This window comes from Pezoporus occidentalis, unplaced genomic scaffold (assembly GCF_034315485.1).
Source record: "Pezoporus occidentalis ecotype Australia unplaced genomic scaffold, CSIRO_AGI_Poc_V1 ctg42, whole genome shotgun sequence".
In the NCBI taxonomy this organism is placed as follows: Eukaryota; Metazoa; Chordata; class Aves; order Psittaciformes; family Psittacidae; genus Pezoporus; species Pezoporus occidentalis.
Genome location: NW_026915747.1, coordinates 5,035,259 through 5,060,675, shown reverse-complemented (window position 1 = coordinate 5,060,675; position 25,417 = coordinate 5,035,259). Strand labels below are relative to the sequence as shown.

At 47.4% G+C, this 25,417-nt stretch overlaps 1 protein-coding gene and 1 long non-coding RNA gene across 4 annotated transcripts in view; one reads left to right on the top strand and one right to left on the bottom strand.

The window, feature by feature from the left end:
• Window positions 1-3,266, bottom strand: part of LOC134171747 (uncharacterized) — a 369,803-nt gene extending 366,537 nt beyond the window's left edge. The window contains exon 1 of the long non-coding RNA XR_009967724.1: window positions 2,960-3,266. This is a non-coding gene — a long non-coding RNA (uncharacterized LOC134171747). The remainder of the gene's footprint in view (window positions 1-2,959) is intronic.
• The window catches only part of PLXNA4 (plexin A4), a 467,834-nt gene that overhangs the window by 128,143 nt on the left and 314,274 nt on the right, over window positions 1-25,417 (top strand). The gene's annotated exons all lie outside the window — the stretch shown is intronic.

Here is a 25,417-nt window from a genome sequence, read left to right as displayed (position 1 = left end):
TTAAATATATTTTCACTGTGGGCTTGAAGATTGGCTCAGAAAATGTAAGGCACACCTAATGAGTGGGGCAGTGTATCTTCCTGTCCTTCAAGCCAATGTAGGGGGAAGAAACATCCTATACAGGAGGAATAATGAAATGAAATTAAGGAGATCTATTGATGTGTCTGTGTAAACTGAAGAAAACACGGGCCCCAGGGACCTCTGGGAATCTTGCACTTGAGTATTCTTTAAGCTTCCATGGATTTTTGGCTGTGTGATGAAAGTGTTGTTAACCCCTGAGGAAATTTAGTGCCCAGGATCAATGAACATAGCACACAGATGCCTAATAATAGAAAACGGGATTGACGTGTTGCGCTGGTAAAATCACCCCTGCAGTTAATTCTGCTGCCACAACGAGCACGTCGATAATGCTGATTCATGGAAGGATTTGGGGTTACAGGCACGGCAGCTGGGGAGACAGAAGAGTTGGGTTTGCCTCAGCCATGCAGTCCCAGGAGAGGTGGAAAAATCCATCGAGGAGTATGTGTTCTTCAGGGCACTGAATCAGGAACAGCACAGAGCAGTGTATTGGCATCCCACTTCCAAACGGCTGCAAGGTATTCCCCAAAGGCCCTAGAGCCCAGCCCTCATATCCCAGGTATTCCTGGCTGCCTTGGGGCATATTGATGGAATTTCTAGGTTGGAAGACAGAAAGTAAGTTTTCACTGGGTTTCATTTCCCTCTGGATCTGACCTTACACTGATTTTGGAGTGTGAGCAAAGCAACCCAGGATTTCTTGGTTTTAAGGAATGACAGGCTCTGAGAAGCAATTAAAGTTGGTTTTTCTTTGCCTGGCAATTTTATGGTGGCACCAAGACCACGTGTGAAAGGAAGAAAAATTAATTCTGTGGGAGGCAGCATCTGAAAGACTCTGCTCTGCAGTAAAACATCCCAAATGATGAGACTGTGGAAGGTGAGCTGGTGCCCCATCCAGTCTCAGTATATTGTAAGACATCATCCCTCCTGCTTAAAGCTGATCAGGTTGCCTGTGCATTTCTCTTCAGATGATGAAGTATCTCACACAGGCAGATGCTGCAGCACTGAGTTCTCCCCTGCTTCCCTTTTAGGTTCCAACTGGTCAACCTGGGATTGGCCTCCTGGTTGTCTCTAGCACATGAAGCAGGAGAGAGGGCAGGATTGCACTGGGCTAGCGTAGCCCATCTTTGGGCATCTTTGGGTCCTATTCTCCTTCTTTATGCCACATGAGCAGGCAGTGGGTTAGGACTGTGTTTGGAGAGAAAACGTTTGGCAATCTCAATCTTGACACAAAGATGCTGGTCCTGTTTTAACACTGTGACTGCTCCATCAGTGATATGTCCTTCCAGTTGCCTTGACTATATTCCACCCAGTTGGGCAGCATTGTGTTTGATGTACTGGGGGATATGGTGCAGGTAATCCCATTGCCCATGTGCTTGTGTAAAGCCGTGTTGTTGCCTCCCTGCCATTCACTGGGAAGCTTCTCTGGGAGCTGAAGGCTTGTAGTAATTTTACTTGGTCTGGATTGTGCTATGCATTTACTCATAGGGGAAAGCTGGACACCCCAGTTCAGGTCCAGTGCAGGAAGCTTTACCTTTAGCTTGGAGTCACTAACCCATGCATGAGCCCCAGGGTTGGTAACACAAATGCTCCCCTGACCAGGGAGATTATGCCCTGCTTCATTTCATAGAATCATAGAGTAATTTGGGTTGGAAAGGACCTTTAAAGGTTGTCTTGTCCAACACACCTATAGTGAGCAAGGACATCTTCAACTAGATGAGGCTGCTTAAAGACCCACCCAACCTGACCCTGAATGTTCCAGGGATGGGGCACCTGCAACCTCTCTGGGAAACCTGTTGCAGTGTTTCCCCACCAAAATTTCCTCCTTATATCTAGGTTTCACGTGCCTGAACTCTTCAGTGTTTGTCCCTGCTTTGAAGCTGATCATCTTTTTCCTTCCTTAAGCTTCAAGCTCATAGAAGCACTCAGCTCTTAGTTGCTAAGTCGCAGCAAGTCCATCATACGGACACACAACATGATGATGGAGCCAGGCTGCATCTGAGAAGTTTGGGTTAGGATCCAAGTTTCAGATGCTCACAGATTTCAGGGCAGTCTGGATCTGACTCTTCAGTTCTTCCCCTTCATGCGAGGTGAATCTCTAATCTCTTCTCTTCCTCAGTCCTTTCCAGACACGGGGATTTTGGCGCTGTGGATCAGACCCATCTCTGTGTCTCTAAATAACAATAAGGGGATTATCCTGCTTGGGGGATGGAGGTTGGAGGGAGGAGCGAGCTCTGCAGGAAACTCTTTGGGACCCATATGTTGGGTAGATGGTTAATTTCTGTAGTCATGCAACAACCAGCAATCTGATAGGATGCTGTCTCATTGGGTGCCCCAGATCCCGGCCTGCCCTTAGTTTATTAGGGATCAGGAGAGAAAATTGCTGATGGTGCTGACTGCAGTGAGGAGGGGCAAGAGATGGGGGGTGTCTGAGCAACTCTATTACATCTGGGCTTCTTCCCAGCATGAATAAAAATGTTCTATATGTCCGGAGTTATCACCATATTCCTTTTTATTCCTGTCAATTAATCTCATCTGAATGAGATGATGATGTTGCCTGAATAATAGCCTTGAATGGAAGGTCTTGTTTCTCATCTGCTTTGTGGGCTAGACTCAGATGTTGTTAGCTTGGGAATCATGCTGTTGATTTACTCCAGGCAGAATCAAACCCGTCTTTGACCAAAGGACTGACAGCTACTCGGTAAAGTAGCTCACCCATGAGAGCAGGCAGTAATGTTATGGGACTAAGAGGAAGCAGTATAGAATCAAAGAATGGTTTGGTTTGAAAAGGACCTTGAGATCATGAGTTCCACCCCCTGCCATGGGCAGGGATGCCTCACACTAGATCATGTTGTCCAAGGCCCTGTCCAACCTGGCCTTGAACACCACCAGGGATGGAGCATTCACCACTTCTTTGGGCAACCTGTGCCAGTGCCTCACCACCCTCACAGTAAAGAATTTCTTCCTTATATCTAACCTGAATTTCCCCTGTTTCAGCTTAAACCCCTCACCCCTTGTCCTATCACTACAGTCCCTAATGAAGAGTCCCTCCCCAGCATCCCTGCAGGCCCCCTTCAGATACTGGAAGGCTGCTATGAGGTCTCCATGCAGCCTTCTCTTCTCCAGGCTGAACAGCCCCAACTTCCTCAGCCTGTCTTCATACAGGAGGTGCTCCAGCCCCTGATCATCCTCGTGGCCACCTCTGGACTTGTTCCAACAGTTCCATGTCCTTTTTATGTTGAGGACACCAGAACTGCACACAATGCTCCAGGTGAGGTCTCACGAGAGCAGAGCAGAGGGGCAGGATCACCTCCTTGGACCTGCTGGTCACGCTCCTTTGGATGCAGCCCAGGATACGGTTGCTTTCTGGGCTGTGAGCGCACACTGAAGCCGGCTCATGTTCATTTTCTCATCGACCAACACCCCCAAATCCTTCTCTGCAGGGCTGCTCTGAATGCCATCCTGGTTCAGACACTGCCCCTCCTGCCTGTGCCTCTGATTCTAACCCCGTTGTGGCTCTTGGCACCTCCTGCCCTTCTCCTGTACTGTTTATTTTTCCTTCCTGCAGATGAAAGGCCGGGAAGCAAACCACACGAACGCTATATTGTTCATGGCTTATTGAACAATTAGTTTCAGCTCAGGGTCTAATCTTCCAGCATTTCTTTTCTTTCTTTTGTGTGCTATGCATGCCTTGGGAACTTGTTGGCTGCAGGACTTATGTGGCATTGAGGGATGGGCACAGGACTTGGCTCAGAGGGATGCTGTGCCCAAAGTAAATCAGGTGTGAATTGCTCTGGCTGCTCACAGAGAGGGATAATAGGGGGCTGCAAACAAAACAAGAAAATAAGCTACAAAAAATGATTGCATGGTAACAACTCCTGCTTTGGGTTTGGATATAAAATCATAGAATAGTTTGGGTAGAAAGGGACCTTAAAGCTCACCCAGTTCTAGCCCCTGCCATGGGCAGGGACACCTTCCACTAGAGCAGCTTGCTCCAAGCCCGTGTCCAGCCTGGCCTTGAACACTGCCAGGGATGGGGCAGCCACAGCTTCTCTGGGCACCCTGTGCCAGCGCCTCAGCACCCTCACAGGAAAGAGCTTCTGCCTTATCTCCAACCTGAACTTCCCCTGTTTCAGTTTGAACCCATCACCCCTTGTCCTATCACTCCAGTCCCTGATGAAGAGTCCCTCTCCAGCATCCTTGTAGCCCCCTTCAGACACTGGAAGCTGCTCTGAGGTCTCCATGCAGCTTCTCTTCTCCAGGCTCAACAGCCCCAGTTTTTTTTAGCCCTTTGACACTCCTCTTCCCGAGGTCTTTCAAGGTTTTAAACTTTTAAACCCTTTCCAGGGCTCCCTGTGGTCTCTTTGGCTGGTGGGTGTAATGGGACTGCAGGTGATCAGTGGGTGCATGGCTTCCTGCAAAGCCAGGAGGGTGCAGACAGCACCCGGGGCATGGCTTTGTGGACATGGCTTTGTGGAGTGGGATGGTGCCAGCACTCAGCTCCTGGCACCAGTTCCAGGATGCACGTGCTCTATGCTGTCTCCTGAATGAGGTTTGCTGCTCTGTGCCAAGACCTGGCGCGTCTGTGTGTCTGGGGGGAAGGAAGCAGTCACAAACTATCTCTGCACCACATCCCAGCACCATCGCAGGGTTTGGGACTGCTGGCACATCCTGCCTTTGGGGTGACCCGCAGCCATGAGCTCTTGCTCATGAGGCAATAGGGATGTGCTTCTGCTTTTGCCCAGTAGCTTGCTCGTATGAGCTCTGCTCCCATTTAACTCCAGCCTGCCCCATTTCCCATCCCCAGGGCTTGTGACACTGGTGTTTAGGACTTTCTAAGAGTTATAGTGATTCCTGACCTCTCTCTGTATATGGATTTATCGGTTCTTCTCACACCCATTCATCCTGAAGTTTCACAACGCTCTACAATCACAGAAGAGCATTTTGCATGTGTTTTTCTCCTCCCACATTTGGGTTTTCCCTGCCCTCCCTAGTGGAGTTTGGCTATCTCGCTACTGTTCACTACTGCATACTGAGAGTTCAGTTCACGTGACGGCCCCATTAGCTGCTCTAACTAAAGCCTCAGGCAAATAGTCATTGAGGATTTAGTTTTATTACAAAAAAGAAGTCGGATTAAGTATCCTGATGAACAAGAATAACATTAGCAGCTGTGCCTGCTCAGCCAACATGATCCTATCCCTCATATCATAAGCTGATTGCCTGCATGGGTCACTAAGTTGCCCCAGCAGCAACTCGCCGATAACCCTTTGCACATTGTTTGCACTGTCTATGAAGTGTCTGAGGAGGGCTGTGATACCTGGAGAGGCTTCATGGGTGCTGGAATCCCTTCTTCAGATGTATTTGGGTGTCAGGTTGAGCACACCTTAAGGCTGTGATTGCAAAAAGACTACCTTGCAAAGGTCCTGTGTGTGGCCAGTTTCTTGTCCTTCCAGCACAGAAGCATCCTCAGCCCTTCTGGTTGAAGTCCCTGGAGGGGGGTGATGGAGAGACTGGGGAACCTCAGCTCGGTGGGAAGAGATGACCTGGACCTTTCTGCTTGAGGAACATAAAGCTCTCACCTGGGTGAGCACTGGGCTGGACCCTCTGATGGCTAAAAGGGAGGTACAGAGGGTTGATGGAGAGGAAAAGGAGGCATCAAAGCTGCTCTTATACACTGGGGAGAAGGGGACACATTGTCTGGTTTTGGTCAAACCATGACACAGATGATGCTCTGCCACCATCCTACATGAAGCTGAGCAGTTTCCTTGCAGCACTCATAACAAGGTGCTTGGTTATTACTTAAAGCAGTTCCAATCTCTTCCTCCAAAGCACCCATAATTCGGGCTGCTCCTTGCACAGGTTTCCTTCCCATGGTGAGCAGTCCCCACTGGCAGCTGACATTTGTATTCTAACATTTGAATGCTATCAATGGGCACCTTCAATCTCACTAGTGCTAAACTCTGAGCTGGCACAGGGCTGGTGACTAGCTTCTGCTTCACAGGGGCTTGCCAAAAGCTGGGGGATGCCCTTTGAAGATGAGGAAGCAGGATCCATAAAATTATGCAGCCTTATTAGGGGTATTATTATTTGTTCTCCACTAACATCTGAGACTCTTCTTCCTCCTTTCCCACCTCCCAGCTCCCGTGCTTAAAAATGGTGGCAGCTTTCAGAGGCACCATGCAGTGGCCCCAGACCACAAGTGAGCATCCCAGGCGATGCTTTCATCTCCCCTTCCAAGATGTATCTCTCCAGGAGGGTGATGTGTGCATCAGAAGCCACTGTGCCATGTTGCTCTGCTGCCAGGAGATAAATCACAGCATGGGCATGCAGCCTGGTAGAGGGGAGCATCCCTCAGGATGCCAGCCCTTGGGAGCTAGAGACAGAGGAAAAAGCCCAGTTTTCCAGGACAAGTAGAAAGCTGTTGATACCCTGCAGGTCCTGCCCGAAAGTGTGGGACAGTGGATGAGATCTTGCTGCATTGCTGTGGTCTTCACTCTTATTTCTGTTTTTAAGGTCTGTGTTTGCTGAGGAGGACACTTACTGTGCCACAGAGCAGCAGAGACACTGCTGAGCCCCACTTTCTGCAAGGGGCTGGTGTAACTTGTTTGTTTTCTGTCCCAAAGATAGACCCTACATCAGCATCTGTAACTTTTAGCTGAAAATCTGCGGGTTTGGCTTTTGGAGGATTTTGTTAGTAATCTTTTACAGTATATAAAGACATGGCTATGACTTCTGTCCATCTGTCTGTATGGGCTTTTCTAGCAGCTTACCCCCAGGGTATCTTGAATTATTTTAGGACGTCTGTTTCAGTGCTGCAGGCTAGAAAAAAATATACTTTTCCTCTCTGAAATCTTCTATCCATTTCTAGTGGATGCAGGTTTTTTGGCTGATTTCGCTCCATGTGGAGGACCTTGTCACAGGGATGAAAAGAAGAGTGTACGTGTATTAAGACAGTGATGGGTGCAGTAGAAAATGCTGTGTTGTTGCCCCTATTCTGCAGGGAGAACCCCTTTTCTTCTAAATGGAGAGGAGCAGCTGCTCTGTCCCAACAAAGCAGCACATCTTTGGTGCTGATCAACAAACATGGGGCTTGGAGCAAGCTGCTCTAGTGGAAGATGTCCCTGCTTGTGGCTGGGGGTTGGAACTGGATGAGCTTTAAGGTGCTTTCCAGCTCAAACCACTGTATGACTATGATTCTATGAACATCTCTTGGTTACTTATCACAGGGCCCATGTGCATATAGGGATCTGTGAGCCTGGAGCTGACCAGACTAACAGGCAAACAGATTAATGAGAGGCTCTCCCAGCTTGGGGCAAGTATCCCATATCCAACACGGTCAGTAGGAGATGCTTATGGGAACGAGATAAGAGCAGAGAGTGGACCTGGTGCCTAGACACTTAGCTTTTGTCAAGATGAGGAACTGATGCAGTAAGTTATGTTGGACTGTCTTGTTGAATTGCTGTGGGTTATTTCCCAACCATTCATGTGTTTAACCCCTTTCTGAATCCCTCCCTCTTGTTGGCCCCTCCAGATCAGTGCCATCTGTGCCTAAAATGCACCAAGGCAAGACCCATGCTATATTCTAATGCAGGAGAAAATCGGAAAGGAAAAAAAAGAGCAGAAAAAGGAGCAAAAGTCCCACTTCTGACATGGGAGATTAAATAATTAGCAAACGTGGCAAGAAAGATGCTGAAAAACAAGTGCAATGATTCATGCTTTATGTCTCCTCCTGTACAGAACACTTGAAAGCGTCAGACAGCACGACAGTCATTCTTTAAAGCCAATTAAAGTTTTATAATAAATAGAGGCTTTTTGTTTTGACTCTTTCTCCGTGTGGTGGTGAGGTAGTTCACTGCAGAGAGCCTGGCAAGGCATTTGCTAGCAATCCGCAACCAAATGGGTACAGAGGCTTGCTTTTTAAAGGCCTCTGTTATGCCAATGATTTACCTTCCTTACCTTCATCTCTGGCAGGGAAAGTAGTCATAATAATATTGTATTTTTTCATTGTGCTTTTCATGCCTAACCTGAACTTCCCTTGTTTCACTTTGAACCCATCACCCCTTGTCCTATCACTACAGTCCCTGACGAAGAGTCCCTCTCCAGCATCCCTGTAGCCCCCTTCAGACACTGGAAGCTGCTCTGAGGTCTCCACGCAGCTTCACTTCTCCATGCTAAACAGCCCCAATGTTCTCAGCCTGTCTCCATATGGGAGGTGCTTCAGCCCCTGATCATCCTCGTGGCCTCCTGGCCTTGCTCCAACAGCTCCATGTCCTTCTGTCATGGGTTCAGCAGTAGCAGTCATTTTTCTCCTTCTTAGTAGCTGGCGCAGTGCTGTGTTTTTGACTTTCAGCCTGGGAACAGTGCTGATAACACCGATGTTTTTAGTTACTGCTCAGTCATGTTTACTCTGACCAAGGACTTTGTGAGCCTCATGCTCTGCTAGGGAGGAGGGGAAGCCGGGAGGAAGCAGAGACAGGACACCTGACCCAAACTAGCCAAAGAGGTATTCCATACCACAGCACGTCATGCCCAGGATGTGGAACTGGGGGCAGTCACCCAGAAGGGCTGGATCACTGCTCGGTCAGGCTGGGTATTGGTCGGTGGGTGCTGAGCTGTTGTATTCTCTTCCCTTGTTACTTCCCTTATCATTATTATCATTGGTGGCAGCAGCAGTGGTTTGTGTTATACCTTAGTTACTGGGCTGCTCTTCTCTCAACCCATGGGAGTTACATTCTTTCCGTTCTCCTCCCCATCGCTCTGGGAGCAGGAGGAGGAAGGGGAAGGAAAGTGAGAGAGCAGCTGTGTGTTTCTAGGCTGCCAGCTGGGTTTAAACCACAACACCTTCTTATGTTGAGGACACCAGAACTGCACACAGTGCTGCAAGTGGGGCTTCAGGAAAGCAGAGCAGAGGGGCAGGATCACCTCCTTCAACCTGCTGGTCATGCTTTTGATGCAGCCCAGCACGCAGCTGGCTGCTCAGCAGAGCAATACGTGAACTGGGAGCAGATTTGGGAACCCCCACGGTCAAGGAATTCGTTTGGAGAACACAGGTTGCTCTAAGCTGTGTAGGTGAGGATGGGCTTGGAGTTGGATGAATTAAGTGAAGCAGGGTCATTCTGGGGTCCAGGAGAGCAAGAGAGAGTGAGCTGGAATCTGTTTTCTTTGCGTATCAAATAACTGATGGTTATCGACCTCTTGGACTGGCGATACGGGAAGATGCTGTAAATTGGGAGCAGCTCTGGTAGAGGCTGTACTGAGGGGGCAATGGGGACTATGGTTATAGGAGCCCTTTTTCCTTCACCTCCAAGTTTCCCTATAGGTAGCATGGGCATGAGAAACTGAACAGCTTACTTACGCAGGACTTCACCTTGTATGAATGGTTCTTCTTGACAAAGAAAAGGGATTTCCCACCTCTCCAGACCCTGGGGTAAGATCAGGTTCACAGTTCTGATTAGAAAGCTCTTGCTTTCCCCAAGCCCAGGGAAGAAGCCATGGATGTGATTGCTCTTTCAGCCACCACGGCCTCTTCATCCTCTCCTTTTTGCATTTACTCTCCAATCAACAAAATGCTTCTTTGTGCATCTTTATCTCACTCATGCAAAAGCACACCTCCAACCAATTGCAATCTTAATCCAATTAGCACAAAAAGAAAATGAAGGGATACTGAAATTAAAGGTCCTCTTTTCCTTAGCCACCAGTCCCCCTTGGCTGAAATCTCTCTATGAACCTCATCAGGCTGCAGCCCCTGATTCCCCAAGCAGCATCGCTTTCATGTTATGGAGTGGGCATCTCAGATGCAGAAAACCAGCTTCTTTGTCAGATATTTCTTTGGATATATAGGAGGGTGATAAAATTATTCCACAGCCTTCCTGCCAGAGGGGAGTTGAAGGAGCAGTGTTCCCACTATTAGGCAAAGATCCCTTTAATTAGGCAGGGTGAATATTCACTCCTTAATAACGGCGGGGCTCTAATCCTTCCTTATGTGGCTGCAATCCCCTTCCCGAATAGGTTTTTAATGACCTGTTGTCTTGATCATTAATATCACAAATGCTGACACTGGTAGGAAATACTGCAATCAAAGGGAGACCCTGAGAGGTCCGGGAGACACAACAGTTTCTTTCTCCCCTTTGTTGCCCTGCAAAACCAAAGCAGCAGCGAGGTTTTGGCCTCCCACAGTGGGAAAGGGAGGGTTAACTCCAGCAAATTGCAGAAGCTCAATTAGTGCAATTAGGAGCTTGAAAACTAAAGCAGCTCTTCCTGAAGCCAGTCTAGGACTGTAGGCCCTGCCTGCAGGCTCAGAAGCACTCCCACACTGCCCTATTCCCTAGGGCTTGCAGCTTTTGAGGGCAGCCTATGTTAAAGAGGGAAGGGCAGATTCCCACCTTCTTTGCTTCATCCTGGGCTGGAGGCATTCTGTAGAAATCCATGACATGACTCCAGCATATTCTTAGAGGAAGAATCTGGCCCAGAGTCCCAACTGGGAGAGATTTCATAAATGGATCAGAAGAAAAATGATAAAATCCTTATTTTTCCCCTTAAGTTTTCAGCATCCTTTCGAGTGTCCTCCCAATAGTGCGTGAGCAATGAGCACCAGTCACACCCATCCATCCCCAACTGTAATTGTTTTGCTGTGTGACAGCACTTGCCTTTTGATAATCTCAGATGGAGAGCAGGGTATTAACATAACAAATCTAGAGGGTACCACATTGCTGGCATGCCATAGAAAGTGTACGTGGAGTGTTACTAAGTTCCCATTGCTCCGAAACCGCTCTGTGTATTAAGACCTAATGAATTACTACCTGATAAATTAACTGGCTGTTGGAAGGAACTGGTGTTGGCAACTCTCCCTCATCCTGTGGCATACTGCATTTTGCAGCTTTTAGCCTCATACTGTAGATCTTTGGGGGATCTTAAGGTCCTTTCCAGCCCTAATGATCCTATGATCTTGGGAAATGCTTTGCAGGGACCATGTGTCACAGTGCAAGTAGTGGATGCTCTGCAGATCCCCTGCATTAAAGGTGCCTGTGGCAACAGGGAGCTGGAAGTGACCAACATGATCTTTCCTGTTGGTTTTAGTACTAAAAAGGAGGTTTTGTTCTTTGTGGTGGTGGCGTGGTCCCTGGCTCTTCTGAGTCTATACCTGCAGCATCCCTGCGCTGCTGTGCTCTGATTTGATGTGTGGTCCAAGCAGCATGATCCGCTGCAAAAAAACCCTGACTCCATCCTCTTAGACACTGTTCTGTATCACTGCATCCCCTTGTGCACCCCTCACTGATGGGTTTGGAAAACTGCAGGGGCTGGAATAATACATGTTCTTTTCAGTGTTTCAGTTTCCAGCTGGATCAGGTTTGCTGCATGGCACTTATGTGGGCACAGATTTGTGCTCACACAAGGGATAGATGGCAAGGGGATGGGAACGAACAGCCAAGGCTGGGAAAGGGCACAGGGGAGGTGTCCGGTCTATCATACATTGATACACCCAGGAGAAGAATGCTGCTCTCCCTGCAGTAGGGTAACAGCCCAGCAATACTCTTGACAGTTGCAGATTGGAAGGAGAAGGGACTCATTTCTCTGGGTTATATTAGATGAGTGAAAAGTGTTTGCCTAAGCTAGAATTTAATGAGAAAATAGGGGTTAATAACCTCCAAGTCCCAGCTATTCTGGGAATATTAGCTTCATTTTTTCTCTCCCTTCCCATCTGATTTATACCAGTGTGGATTATCATTTACCGAGGTGCCCCATCTGATGCAGCACAGGATTGGGCTCAGAGCTGTCGTCTTTCTCCAGTGAGACACAGGATGCCACTCTGGGATAAAAGATATTTATTCCCAAGTTTTCGTCTTCTTTCTAAGCTTCCCCCCCACCAAATGATTAACTTCCCAATCCCCTTGCACTGCAGGCAGTGTTTGTGCAGCTTTTATTACCTGAGCTGCTCTGGGAGAGGAAGGTCTGTACCAGCGGTGAACCACATGTCTCTCCGGAACATCTCAAGCGGTTGCACGTCTCTCCTTCTGCTGTCATCCAGGCTTCCTCCTTGAGCCAGTGCAGGAAGAGAGGCAGACTCCCCTTCCAAACCACAGTCATGTACCTTCCTCTCCCACCCCTATCAGTCCTTTTCAGATTCAAGTGGCTGGCACCACCGTGGTGCATGTTGATGCAGGCTGGAGTCCCTCATTGCTGGATTAAATGCCATCTGGATGCAGGCTGTCTCAGCCTGACAGCGTGATGGATGGTGTCACAGGTGATGCAATGTTGACACCTGCTTATCTTTTCCATGCCCTGTTGCCCCAGCCTCAACACATTCATTAGATCAGCATCTGTTTGCAATAGCTTTTCAGCATCTGCTCTTGGTTACCATCACGGGCACTGAGGTGTGTGGACTGACAGGGGTGGAATAGCTGCAACGCTGGAGGAGTTTAAGCTTATGAGGTCTAAGCGTGATGCTAGATTGATTTATAATTACACCAATCTCCTCCCACAGGCCCTCTAGCCTTGAAGGAGCTGCTCATATTAATGCATTCATTTTCCTGGAAGGTGTGAACCTCCAGGCTGGGGTTTTCTTTTGCTTTGTAAGATCAGGGACGCTTCAAGGTTGAAGATGGTCCAGATAGAGGGGCTATGGCTTTGCTCAGGGATAGCTCAGTGCTCAGGCATTTCTCCTTTCTAAGCTGCAGAAAACAGGCCGTGCTGGTTGGGCTATCATCTGCTTTCAGGCTGCATTTCTCCTTGCACACATTGTATGACATTATATTCTTAAACACATGGGAATTCATACCTACCTTATTATGGAGCCCAGAATAATACAAGAGACCTTCTCCATGCAGAGTTCAATGAGCTGTCGAGCTGCAGCCTCTAGTAACCAAATCTTTCCTCTTTCTCAGGGCAGAAACATGTTAATATTACTAAGCACATCTGCATCTAACATTCATACAAAGGCATGTTCTTTCCTATGTAGAGCTGGAGGCAGTCCTGCCTTTATCTGTGGCTTCTGGCAGGCTCTGGCTGTGTCGACTTTGCAGGTGCCATACACTAACTGCAAGCAGACTTCCCACCAAGGGCTGTTGTATGGCCAGGAATCCCAGATGTCCACAGTGTATGTACATGGTGGCTGCCCATGGCAGGCACAATAAGTCAGATCTCTGTGCGTGCACAGGTTCTTATAGCCACACTGAGCATGAGGGATGCTAAGGAGTGACCCAGATCAGCCTAAGAATGTATATGCATTTAGGGTCAAAATGGAAATGTATTCCCATTACAAAATGGTCAAAAAAAGCACTTTTTGACCCTTGCCATTCATAGAACCATAAAATAGTTTGGGTTGGAAGGGACCTTCAAAGCTCATCTAGTCCAACCCCCCTGCAATGAGCAGGGACATCTTTAACTAGACCAGCTTGCTCAGAGCCCAGTCCAATCTGACTTTGAACACTTTCAGGGATGGGGCATATACCAGCTCTCTGAGCAACATGTGCCAGTGTTTCACCACTCTTATTGTTAAGAATGTCTTCCTTATATCTAGTCTGAAGAGCTGTGTAGTTGTGCCTAAATATTGCCTCTGTCCCCATCCCACAGGCATACAAGGGAGAACACACACAAGTCCACAATCTCACCATCACAGTCCATCAGGAACCCTGGTCTCCCAGCTATGAGTGGTGGGGTCTCTTCAGTAAAGGTGTCTCACAAAAGGTGCCTCTCTGGCAATAAGAGGAAAGAAGAGAACAGTCTATGCCCTCTAAGATCCTCTAGCAGAAAATCTGATCTTTGGAAGTACTTATTGTAACTTCTTACAATACATCAAGACTAATAAAAGACCCAACCACATCAACAGGAGCAGCTTTATGGGCCAGTGGAGACTATTTCTTGACTTGCTTGGCCTCCTGCAGGTCAGTCTATCTTTTCTACCTTTGATGGCACTTTAGTGTTCTCACCTTTTTTGCCAGGCGATGTTTAATCATAACCCATCAGTGACAGCGTTTGAAAAGCTTCTGAGTCCTGCCAGTGATTCAGTGTGGAGCATTGTGGATGCTGGCAGCAGTGTTCACATGTGTCAGATGAAAGGTTTTTGGGTGATACTCACTGGGCAAGGGTTAAATTGTACCCATGGGAGGGCATTAACAGACCATCAGGGGCATGTCCTGTAACTGGAGCTGAGTGCCTGGCCTGAAATGTCTCCTCTGATAGACCAGTGCTGATGCTGATATAGATGAGACTGATGAAACCCCAAGCACTGGCTCTAATAGTTGCTACCAACTAAACCTGACCTCCCAATCTCCATGCATCCAGTTCCACCCCCTGCCATGGGCAGGGACACCTCACACTAAACCATGTCACCCAAGGCTCTGTCCAACCTGGCCTTGAACACTGCCAGGGATGGAGCATTCACAGCTTCTTTGGGCAACCTCTGCCAGTGCCTCACCACCCACACAGGAAAGAACTTTTACCTTATCTCCAACCTGAACTTCCCCTGTTTCAGTTTGAACCCATCACCCCTTGTCCTGTCACTACAGTCCCTGATGAAGAGTCCTTCTCCAGCATCCTTGTACTCCCTTTCAGACACTGGAAGCTGCTCTGAGGTCTCCATGCAGCCTTCTCTTCTCCAGCTCAAGAGCCCCAACTTCCTCAGCCTGTCTTCATACAGGAGGTGCTCCAGCCCCTGATCATCCTTGTGGCCTCCTCTGGACTTGTTCCAACAGTTCCATGTCCTTTTTATGTTGAGGACACCAGAACTGCACACAATGCTCCAGGTGAGGTCTCACGAGAGCAGAGCAGAGGGGCAGGATCACCTCCTTGGACCTGCTGGTCACGCTCCTTTGGATGCAGCCCAGGATACGGTTGCTTTCTGGGCTGCGAGCGCACACTGAAGCCGGCTCATGTTCATTTTCTCATGGACCAACACCCCCAAGTCCTTCTCCTTGGGCTGCTCTGAATCTCTTCTCTGCCCAACCTGTAGCTGGGCCTGGGATTGCTCCGACCCAGCTGTAGGACCTTGCACTTGGCATGGTTAAACTCCATGAGGTTGGCATCAGCCCACCTCACAAGCGTGTCGAGGTCCCTCTGGATGGCATTCCTTCCCTCCAGCGGATCAACGGAACCACACAGCTCGGTGTCATCGGCAAACTTGCTGAGGGCGCACTCAATCCCACTGTCCATGTGAGCGACAAAGATGTTGAACAAGACCGCTCCCAACACCGATCCCTGAGGGACACCACTCGTTACTGGTCTCCAGCCGGACATTGAGCCATTGACCACAACTCTTTGTGTGCGGCCATCCAGCCAGTTCTTTATCCACCGAGTGGTCCATCCATCAAATTGATGTCTCTCCAATGTAGAGACAAGGATGTCGTGTGGGACAGTGTCGAACACTTTGCACAAGTCCAGGTAGACGACGTCAACTACTTTGCCATTATCCATCAGTTCTCTTCTTCCCCCCCTCCCACATCCTTCCCCCAATCTGTTCAAGGCTCCATTCCTCTTGCAGACACTATCTCAGCTCTGGAACAGCACATGACACTCCTGGCAGTCATTTTGAGCTTGGCTGCTGTCCCTAAGTTGTCTAAGGCTCTTCTGAGAATGATGAGAAGCTGCTGTGTGCCTTCAAAGTCACAGCTAATTGCATTAGCTCCAGATCATGTAACTCCTGTGGATGACAGCTGCCAAATTTAGGAGCACTAGTGAGTCTTATAGAAGATGATGGGGATGGTGTGCTGGAATCAGCATCAAGGAAATCCTGGGTGCTGTCAAAGGCATTGGTTCTTTATCTTTCTCAGAATGGTTATTCCCTCTTACTCTGTCTCTAGGGGAGTTTCTATATCTGTTTTTCTTGTGCTTTTTGAAAACACATGCAGCTTCCAAACTATCTCAAAACCCACAACACTTGCATCATGGTTTTAAATACTGACTCCTAGAGCCTGCTTCACTCATCTCTGTCCCAGTGCTTTTATATCCTGACTTTGCAGAGCTTAGCAGGAACAGGGTGAAATTCTTCCACCTCCACCCAGAAAAACTTGAGATGGTTTGGAATAATATCATAGAATGACAGAATCACAGAATGCTTGGGTTGGAAGGATCCTTAAAGCTCATCTAGTTTCAGGTTGCTCCAAGCCCCTGTGTCCAACCTGGCCTTGAACACTGCCAGGGATGGGGCAGCCACAGCTTCTCTGGGCACCCTGTGCCAGCACCTCAGCACCCTCACAGGGAAGAGCTTCTTCCTCCTCATTTCCCTTTCCCCATTTCCTTGATGCTGAAACCATAGCTGGGAGCTGCCTTCTGTACTCAGTCTCACAAGATCAGCTGCTGTGTTTTCCTCCACTGATGAGGGATATTAACAATATATGAACTCGAGAACACAGCATTCTCTGGGGAGTTCACATGATCAGGTTCATGTAAGGTGGTATCTTTTTTCTTCAAGATCATTGATGATTCTTCTGTCTCGAGCATTCCTCCAACATGAGAGCAAAACAAGCATCCACAATGCAACAGGAGATCTAAACTCAGTTCTTGCAGTGATGAAATAAAGTCTATCATCACCCCATCCCTGTAGCTAGAGGGCAAAAATGTCACAGATGGAGTGATCAGGAATAAGGCAGGATTTTATCTGGTGAGATAGCTCCCACAGCTCTGTTTCAGTTTATCTCCGTTCCAGATACAAATTCACACCCAAGTATCGCAAAATCCTGTGGTTTAATTTGGGCACAGAAGAGACATGAATATTAAGAGGCAAGAATTAAATATAGCTCTTGGCCATCTGATTGCATGGCTTCTACTCTTCCCTGCACTCATATTGCTCCCTTTGGAGGAGCTTAGATGAGATCTCGTACCTAGTTTTGCTCTTGCCCCATGGGAGGATCAAGGAGAACTCATAAGTCTTGTCCACTTCCAGGTTATCTGAGGTCTCTGGGTCCTGCAAAGCAGAACGATTGGTGTGAATGTATGTGAAGGGACATGCTGCTTGCGTGTTTGCACCTCATTTCTATTTGCCTGTTTGGAGACTATTGCAAAAGGTTTTGTTTTCTGTAGGTTGCAACACTCCTACAGATGATTATTTTCATATACCACAGTTCATGTTCACTTTTACCATGAGGTTGAACTCTGAAAGGTCAGTTAATTTGGTCAGAGAAACTAGAAGATGGTTTATAACCATATGAACTATAAGAACCTCAGTCAAAAGAGCTTGTAGTTCATTAATTATTACTGTGTATACAGGAGTTGTATCTGCTGGATGGTTTCATTTGCAACCCAGGGAGATTACGATTGAGATGCTTGAAGCCATTTAACAGATTTAAGAGAAATGGAAAACAAAACCCAAGCCTTTCTGTTAGTTTGAAGGAAAATGGTTTTAAATCCCTTAATCGGCTCTGAGATGAACCTCTAAGCAACATGTTCAAGGTTACACAGGGAGCCTGGCACGAGGGGGTTGCTAACCCAGATCTGTGGGGCTCCAACCATACAGCATCCTCTATTCACCTGGCTTAGGGAACAGGTAATTCCTTTGAGCACTTCTCTCTCCAGCTGGGGAGGGACCATAAGTACCATCCTCCCATCCATCTGCAGGGCCACCCCGTCCATGGAAATCATCATCCTCTTGTGGTGCAGCTGAGAATTGAAATAGGAAAAAAAAAGGATCACAAAAGTCTAAGTCTAAAGAAGGGACATGTGAAATAAGTGCTTAGCTTTCCATATAAATGTGGGAAGAAAAGCAGTGACTGTCCTATCCAGACTGAACTGTTCATCGCTGTGAATACCACTACCATGCCTCCCACGTTTTCCAGCCAGACGGCTCAACCCTGTGTTAATCTCTCTTCCATGCATAAGCCTTTCCAAATCCCTCATTTTCCAGTCCCCAGGTGGTGAGTGATCACCCTTGTTAGAGAAGGAAGAGCTGAGGTGCAGATCCTACAGGATGCAGATGTGAACGCTTGATGGTACTGCCCTGGTTTTGCTTCTGAGAACTCAGATGCAGGGCTCTCCGATCAATAATCATGGCCCAGTTGCTGCTGCAAGGTATAAATTACTGATTTGGTTTATGCAGAGGGGACCAAGGATATAAATAGCCTGGAAGATAGAGTTGTGGAAAGCAAGCTCTGCATATGGACTGTATTACATCCAGGTCAGGGGATTGGGATGCTTGGAAAGAAGCATTTCGAAGGCGACTCCCGGTGACTAACAGCTGCAAACTGATACAGCAGATTCTTTCCAGCATGAAGCAGACTGAGGGATGTCAGTGGTGCTCGGAGGTGATGTGAGGGCATTTCATGCCAGGGGGTTTTCAATCAGTGCCTTCTGCACTGTCACATAGAGACAGAGCTCTTTAGCATCTATATCAGGCACTGGGAGGTGAAGCATGTGTGTGCTAGATGCTGTCATGGTCTCTCGGTGTCTGGGGAAGGTCAGTTAGTGTAGGTTACTTTGCATTAATTCTCCAGGGATATAAGGGATTCTGTTTACTGTATCCCTTTTTCTCAAGGGTGCTCCTGAATATCTGCCATGAGATCCTTTTGTATGGACTGAATCCCCCCAAACTGGCACTGCCAGATGAATTATAAACAGGGAGAACAGCAAATATAGTTTAGAAGGGAGAGATTCTCCACACAGATTGAAGGAGGGGAGCTGTGACGTGGTTTTGAGTCATGATGGGCACATCTCAGAGGGTTCATTAAACGGTCAGGACTTGGCTCTTCTCTGGAGACAAACAAGCCTTTGGGGTATTTGCTGGTGAACCAAACGTGTCCAGTTTGCCTCCGGGATTTTTAGGTGTCCCACTGAGCCAGATTTCCCATCTGAAAACACTTTCTCACGTGCTCAGGTGGCTCAATTTCTGGCTGAGAAGCAGCTGTGAAGAAACTGTGAAGGGAAAAGCAAGGTAATGGATCGGTTTAGAAACAGTCTAGTGAAGCAGAGGCAGTGTTGTGGGGAAGGAAAGCTCAGTTTGCTTTTTGGGTCAGCTCTGATTTGACTTGTCATGGTCTGGGCTTGGGCAGACTCTGCAAAAACATCCCTGCCTTAGCTTGGATGTGACTTGTTGATGTCTTGAGTCTCCCGGTGCCATCTGGACCACGTTTGGCTGAATACCTCCAGGGGTTTACAGCAAGCTAGAGATTGGCTGGGCAAAGCTTCAGAGGAATCACATCTTGGTCTTTGACGAGCTGTGCTCAGAAAGGAAATCCCACAGCTTGCAAAACCCTGATACCTTTTAAGAATGCCACAGTCATGTCATGTGGGCAAGCTGGCAGAGCTCAGTAGTATGCCATGAATCTGCCCAACCAACCTCCCCGGGTATGTGGAGCATTTTGCATTGACAGAGGAGAAGGGACATTTAAAAAGGGATAGACCAAACACATCTGAGTGCTGCTGAGTGGGAGGCATGAAGCCTGGACCAGGAATGGATCAGGATTATGTGTCTTCTGTTATGAGCTCAACTCGGATTTAGACTCACATGAACTTTGGAGGAGTCATAAGCAATATGTAGAGGCTTGTCTAAGCTCAAAACCTGCCCTTTCTGTCTATAGGAAGCAGCATCCATGCGGGAGTAGTTGTAATATTTACCAGAACCCTCTGGAGTCTAGGATTAGCTTCATTATTAAATAAAGAATATACCTAAAGATGTAATATAGATACAGGTTTACACTTCCCATATCTAATTCCTCAGTTTAGGAAACACCCAAGCTTTGGAGAGACAACAGACCCCAAATCCTGAATTTTACCATCCACCCTCCATCCTTTTTTTTAATCTTTGCTTCTTTTTCAGTCTGGGGTCCTCTTTCTCTCTTGCTTCACTGCTGCTGCAAGGCTGGGTCAGACTGGGCTCATGTGTGAATAGGAGCCAGGCTGCAGGGAATACAACCCTTTCCCTGGTCCTGCATGCTTCCTTCCTGACCTGGACTGGACTCTTCCCTCCCTTCTGGTGTTTCTGTAATGACGCTCTTCTCTCTTAGTATGAGAGATTTAAGGACAGCTCTTTAAAACGCAGCATCGCTAACAGCTCATAGAAACATAGAATAGTTAGGGTTGGAAAGGACCTTAAGATCCCTGCCACAGACAGGGACACCTCACTCTAGACCATGTCACCCAAGACTCTGTCCAACCTGCCTTGAACACTGCCAGGGATGGGGAATTCACCACTTCTCTGGGCACCCTGTGCAAGCACCTCACCACCCTCACAGTAAAGAACTTCTGTCTTATCTCCAACCTGAACTTCCCATGGTTCAGTTTGAACCCATCACCCTTTGTCCTATCACTGCAGTCCCTGATGAAGAGTCCCTCTCCAGCATCCTTGTAGCCCTCTTCAAACACTGGAAGCTGCTCTGAGGTCTCCACACAGCTTCTCTTCTCCAGGCTCAACAGCCCCAATGTTCTCAGCCTGTCTCCATACAGGAGGTGCTCCAGCCCCTGAGCATCCTCGTGGCCTCCTCTGGCCTTGCTCCAACCATGTCCTTCTTGTGTTGAGAACACCAGAACTGCACACAGTGCTGCAAGTGGCTTCTTTACAATCTGGGAAGGTGATTTAGGGCAGTGAATCTTCCCTAATTCCTTGTGCACATCTCTTGTGTCAACAGGCTGTCTATTCCTCCAGGTCCTGCCATGTCTGCAGTCCTGTCTTTGGCTTGCAATCCACATTGAATCCTGTCCAAAGACTTGCACCAGGTCCAGCATCACTGGGACAAATTGCCAGGAACAATCCTCAGATCTCTCTTGTTTTAAGTTAATTCAGTGCTCTCAATGGATTAATTTCAGAGCTAAAGACAGATACGGAGAATAGTAATTACCTTTCTCCCACAAGTACCTGTTCCCCGAGCCTGCGCATGATATTTTACGTTGCAGAAAGCTTCTCAGTGGCAAACTCCTGCTGTGCTGCAGAACAAATTAAAAGTAAAAAGAGGGGAAAAGAGAAAAAAATGAAGGAAAAAGAAACAAATTAAAAAAAAAAGAAAAAAGGAGAAGAGGAAAAGGAATTAAAGGAAAAAAGGAAAAGGAGGAAAAGAAAAAGCAGAAAAAGGAAAAGGAAAAAGAGGAAAAAATGGGAAAAGGAAAAAGAGACACGAGAAAAGGGAAAAAAGGGAAAGGGAAAAATTAAAATATAAAAGCAAAAAAGAAAAATGAAAATCAAAAAAGAAAGAAAGGTTCAGGGCATCACTGTATAGACAAGCAATGAATCAAAATGGGGAGATAACATGTACCTAGACAGTTACCTCCAGCTATAAATCACACCATAAATCCCCATTCCAGTTTGCTTATTTGTGTATCTAGGCCCTTTGTATCAAGCAGTTTAGATGTTAATTTGGGCTATGCAGACACAGGGCATCCCAGCATGAGACTTGAAGCATGGGAAGGAAACTAAAAAAGACTTGATAGAATCATTGTATCATAGAATAGTTAGGGCTGGAAAGGACCTTAAGATCATCTAGTTCCAATGGTCTGAAGGTACCAAGGTACAGGATGACAAGGTCAAGCTTCTTCCCCTCCAGCTTGCCCTTGGGATGAACACCCTGCTTTGCTTTCTGAATGCCCTATGGTGTGGATTCCTCTGCTGGGGTTGGGTTGGGATACCAACCTTCCCTCTTGCAATGAAACCATGGCAGATCTCCTGGTACATGGCCAGGTGGCCCCACCAGCCTGACTCCAGGCTGCTTGGAGAGGGTGGTTGCTTGGAGAGGGTGGTTGCTGTTGGAAGTGAGTCTCCTTCCAGGCACACATGCAAGTGGCTGTTCTTAGGAGCAAGCAGATGACATCCTAATTAGAAACAGGGCACAAGCCATCCAGGTTGGTTTCAAGCATTGCTCCTTTCATCAGGACTCAGGCAATAACGGGAGCTCCCTGGCTGGGGAGCAGAAAATCTCCCTTTTTTGGGGAGGAATGAAAGTCCTATGGATAGAGCTGGGAAAAAAGCACTGGGTCTGGAAGCAAATAAAGGCCACATCAGTTTTACCAGTTCTGTGGGAGGATAAAGCTGGAGTTATGACTTTGGGGTTGGTGGTGTAACCCCATGGTTAGCAAGAGTACCAGGCTGCACTGTCGGTCTTTTACACCAGGGCAAGAGACCCTCTTGGAACAGGCAGTCTGATGGTTTTGTGTCATTAGAACATGGTTTAGTGGTAGGCTTGGTAGTGTCAAGTCAATGGTGAGAGCCAATGATCTGAATGGTCTTTTCAAACCTAAATGATTCTATGATTCATAGGACCCGTCATAGCTCACGTCAGTAGCATTTAGGGGATGGTGCTGGGGTGCACGTGAGTGTAAGGTTAGCCAAAGCTGTAATTTCATCCTCAGGAGGTGAAAATCTTCCTGTGTCTGGTTTACATCTCAGTTTTAGCTGTTGAGCTTGACTCTCTGCTCCTGAATTGCTGATGCTACCCAAAGGCAAGCACAGAGTAAGTCAGGCGAGGGAGGGGGTCCAGATTTACCCTACATCTCAAGCCTGGACCCTGCTAGTGGCTCCAGACTCACCTCTACTTTGCTTTACACGTTCTGTGGATAAATTGCAAGTTTCCTTTCAAACCCATTATGGTGCCTCTCCTCAGGACTAAATCGTACCATGTTGGAAGAGCCCATCTGGGCAATCCTTGCATATCACAAAAGGAGGAGAAAAGATTTGCTTCAACTCCTGCAATTTTCAGCTCACTCTCAGTACAGGGAAGTGAAAAACTCTGTGGGCTTTGTCTACAGCCCTTTGAAGTCAGTGGGAAACTCCTGTTACTTCAGGAGGCTCCAGGCAATACCCAGTCATTTTCTCACAGCAACATTGGGTGAGTTATATTCCAGTCCTGGAAAGCATCCCTTCTTCCTGCAAAGGGAAGCATCCATCCATTGCTCCCTCCTTCTCCTGCAGTGCCTTTTGCTTTCTCTTTCATATTGGCCATGTGCGCCCTATTAAAGTCTCAGATTCCCCAAATGGTAATCACAGGGGGGTTTCCAAACACACAATTTGAAGTCTTGTGGTTGATAAGAAATTTTTTGGTTGATCCTGCAGAGAAAACAGTGAGAAAGAAACTCAGTTTATACATCCAAGTTTCCTTGGTGAAGGATTTGGCTCCTGGGTGAGGAGAGGATGGTGGCTCCTTTGGGCAGTTAAGGATGACCTTTGGGCATTCAAAGACCTTGACTGATTCATCCTGCAGAAGAGAAGCTGCGTGGAGACCTCAGAGCAGCTTCCAGTGTCTGAAGGGGGCTACAAGGATGCTGGAGAGGGACTCTTCATCAGGGACTGTAGCGATAGGACAAGGGGTGATGGGTTCAAACTGAAACAGGGGACATTTAGGTTGAAGAAATAACATAAGGAAGAAATTCTTTACTGTGGGAGTGGTGAGACACTAGAACAGGCTGCCCAAGGAAATTGTGAATGCCCCATTGCTGGCAGTGTTCAAGGCCAGGTTGGACACAGCTTGGAGCAACTTGATCTAGTGTGAGTTCTCCCTGCCCATAGAATTAGATGCTCTTAAGGTCCTTTCCAACACAAACCATTCTATGACTGTACAATTTATCATGTTCCTGGTTAAATAGGCATTACATTTGCATGATGTACTCAGGTTCATGATGAGCAGGTAAAGCAGCTTTCCCTTTGCAGCCCTTTCCATTGAGCCAGTACCTTTCACAAGCCCTCAGTTCACTTTGCCCTGAACCATGGAGTGGCACAAATTCCATCTTCAGATGGGTAATTTAGAATCATAGAATAGTTAGGGTTGGAAAGGACCTTAAGATCATCAAGTTCCAACCCCCCTGCTCCGTCAGCATCCTCTCCCCAGTTTGCTGCATGAACCCAGTTGCTTTAAATAGATTCCTGTTGCTCTTTGGGATAATTACTTCTCCCTTACTCTTGCAGCTGTGAGGTTGCTTGACGGAAAGGATAATAAGTATGTCTGCACTTTCAAAACAACCCCAACAAAACCCACAAAACCAACCCAACCCAAACTGAAAACACCCAAAGGAGATCAGTAAGAAATCTGCACTGGAGAAAAGTGAACTCAAGTTTCCCATGCAGAGACATTGAGCAGCTCTGCAGCCTTTCCTCTACCAGCATAATCAGAAAGGCATTTCTTTGTAAGGGAGTGCATATCAGCACTTAAAAAGGGAAAATAAATTATGAGGAGTGGAGCTGGAGGGAGGAATCCTCTTCCAGCAAAGGGGAATGAAGCCTGCAGCTCCATTTAGTTAATACTGAAGTGGGTGTGCTTGTGCTTTTGATATGAGCTCCTAAGCCGGCTGACACTCTTTGCAGGGAGTTTCTAGAGGTTCGTAAGTAAGTTGCTTGGAGAGCAGGTGTTATTTCTAAAACAAAGATTAGGGTTTATGGCGTTGCAATTACAGACCTCTTTCTAGCAATGTTATTGCTTCTGCTGTTGGCTTCGACATTCAGGCAATGTTTGGGTTTCATTTCAAAGGAGAAATTGATGATGCAGTTATTATCCCTTTGATGAAATCCCACTCTCATATAAAGGATGTCTGAAGTTCTGCTCCCTGACTGTATCTGGTGATCAAACAACATGAGTAAACTTGCTTGTGGTTCCTTTTTCGAGTTAGCACTTTGCCTAAAAACTTTCCCTGCATCCTTCCAGCTATCTATGGGGATCCCAGCCTGATTCCTTGATGTGTGTCTCTGGCTCTTCATCAGTTCCCCAGGATTTGAATCCATGTGCCTTGCAATAGCAACTAGCTCCTGTTCCTGATTGACTCCGCACATGGACTTAGTTTGGGCCATTGCCTTCTGCTGCTTCTTCTCTTTTCCTCCCTGCCTGTGTCCCGAGCTCAGAGCAGTCCTCAGGCTTTGCAAATGGAATGAGGTTTCACTCACCCCTCAGTGCATTATTATCTCTATAAAGACTTTCATGAGGACAACTCATAACTGGTGTTCACCCAAGCAGATGTTCTTAGAGAGGGTCATTGTGTGTGGAGAGTACACTGAATATCTATCACTTTGAGGGAGATTTTAGGGCAGATGCTGGTTTTTATGGACCAAATACGGCTGTTTGTACTGTTTTTGCAGTAGCTCCATGCCTGCTGGTCATCTTGCAGTCTGGGGAAGGTGAAAAATGCAGCCAGGATTTGGTGTCTCCAAGCCTCAGCCATTTAGGGAAACAGATCTACAGATCTTATTCCTAAGGTTTTAGTCCACACCCAAGCAATTGCATCCCATTGGAGTCTGGCAATGTACAGCCTGGGGGGAATGGGAGTGAAAGGACAGCACAGGTAGGTAATAGCCCTGGTTCTGAGAGCTTTAATGAAAGACCATTTAGAAGATTCCCCACCTGTTTTACTTGAAAAATCAAGTTGGAAGGAGTGGAACTTAAAGCACACTGCAAATACTCAGGGAAGCATCGCTCCCGGCTGGCTGTGCTGGCACTGCAGGAGCTCTGTT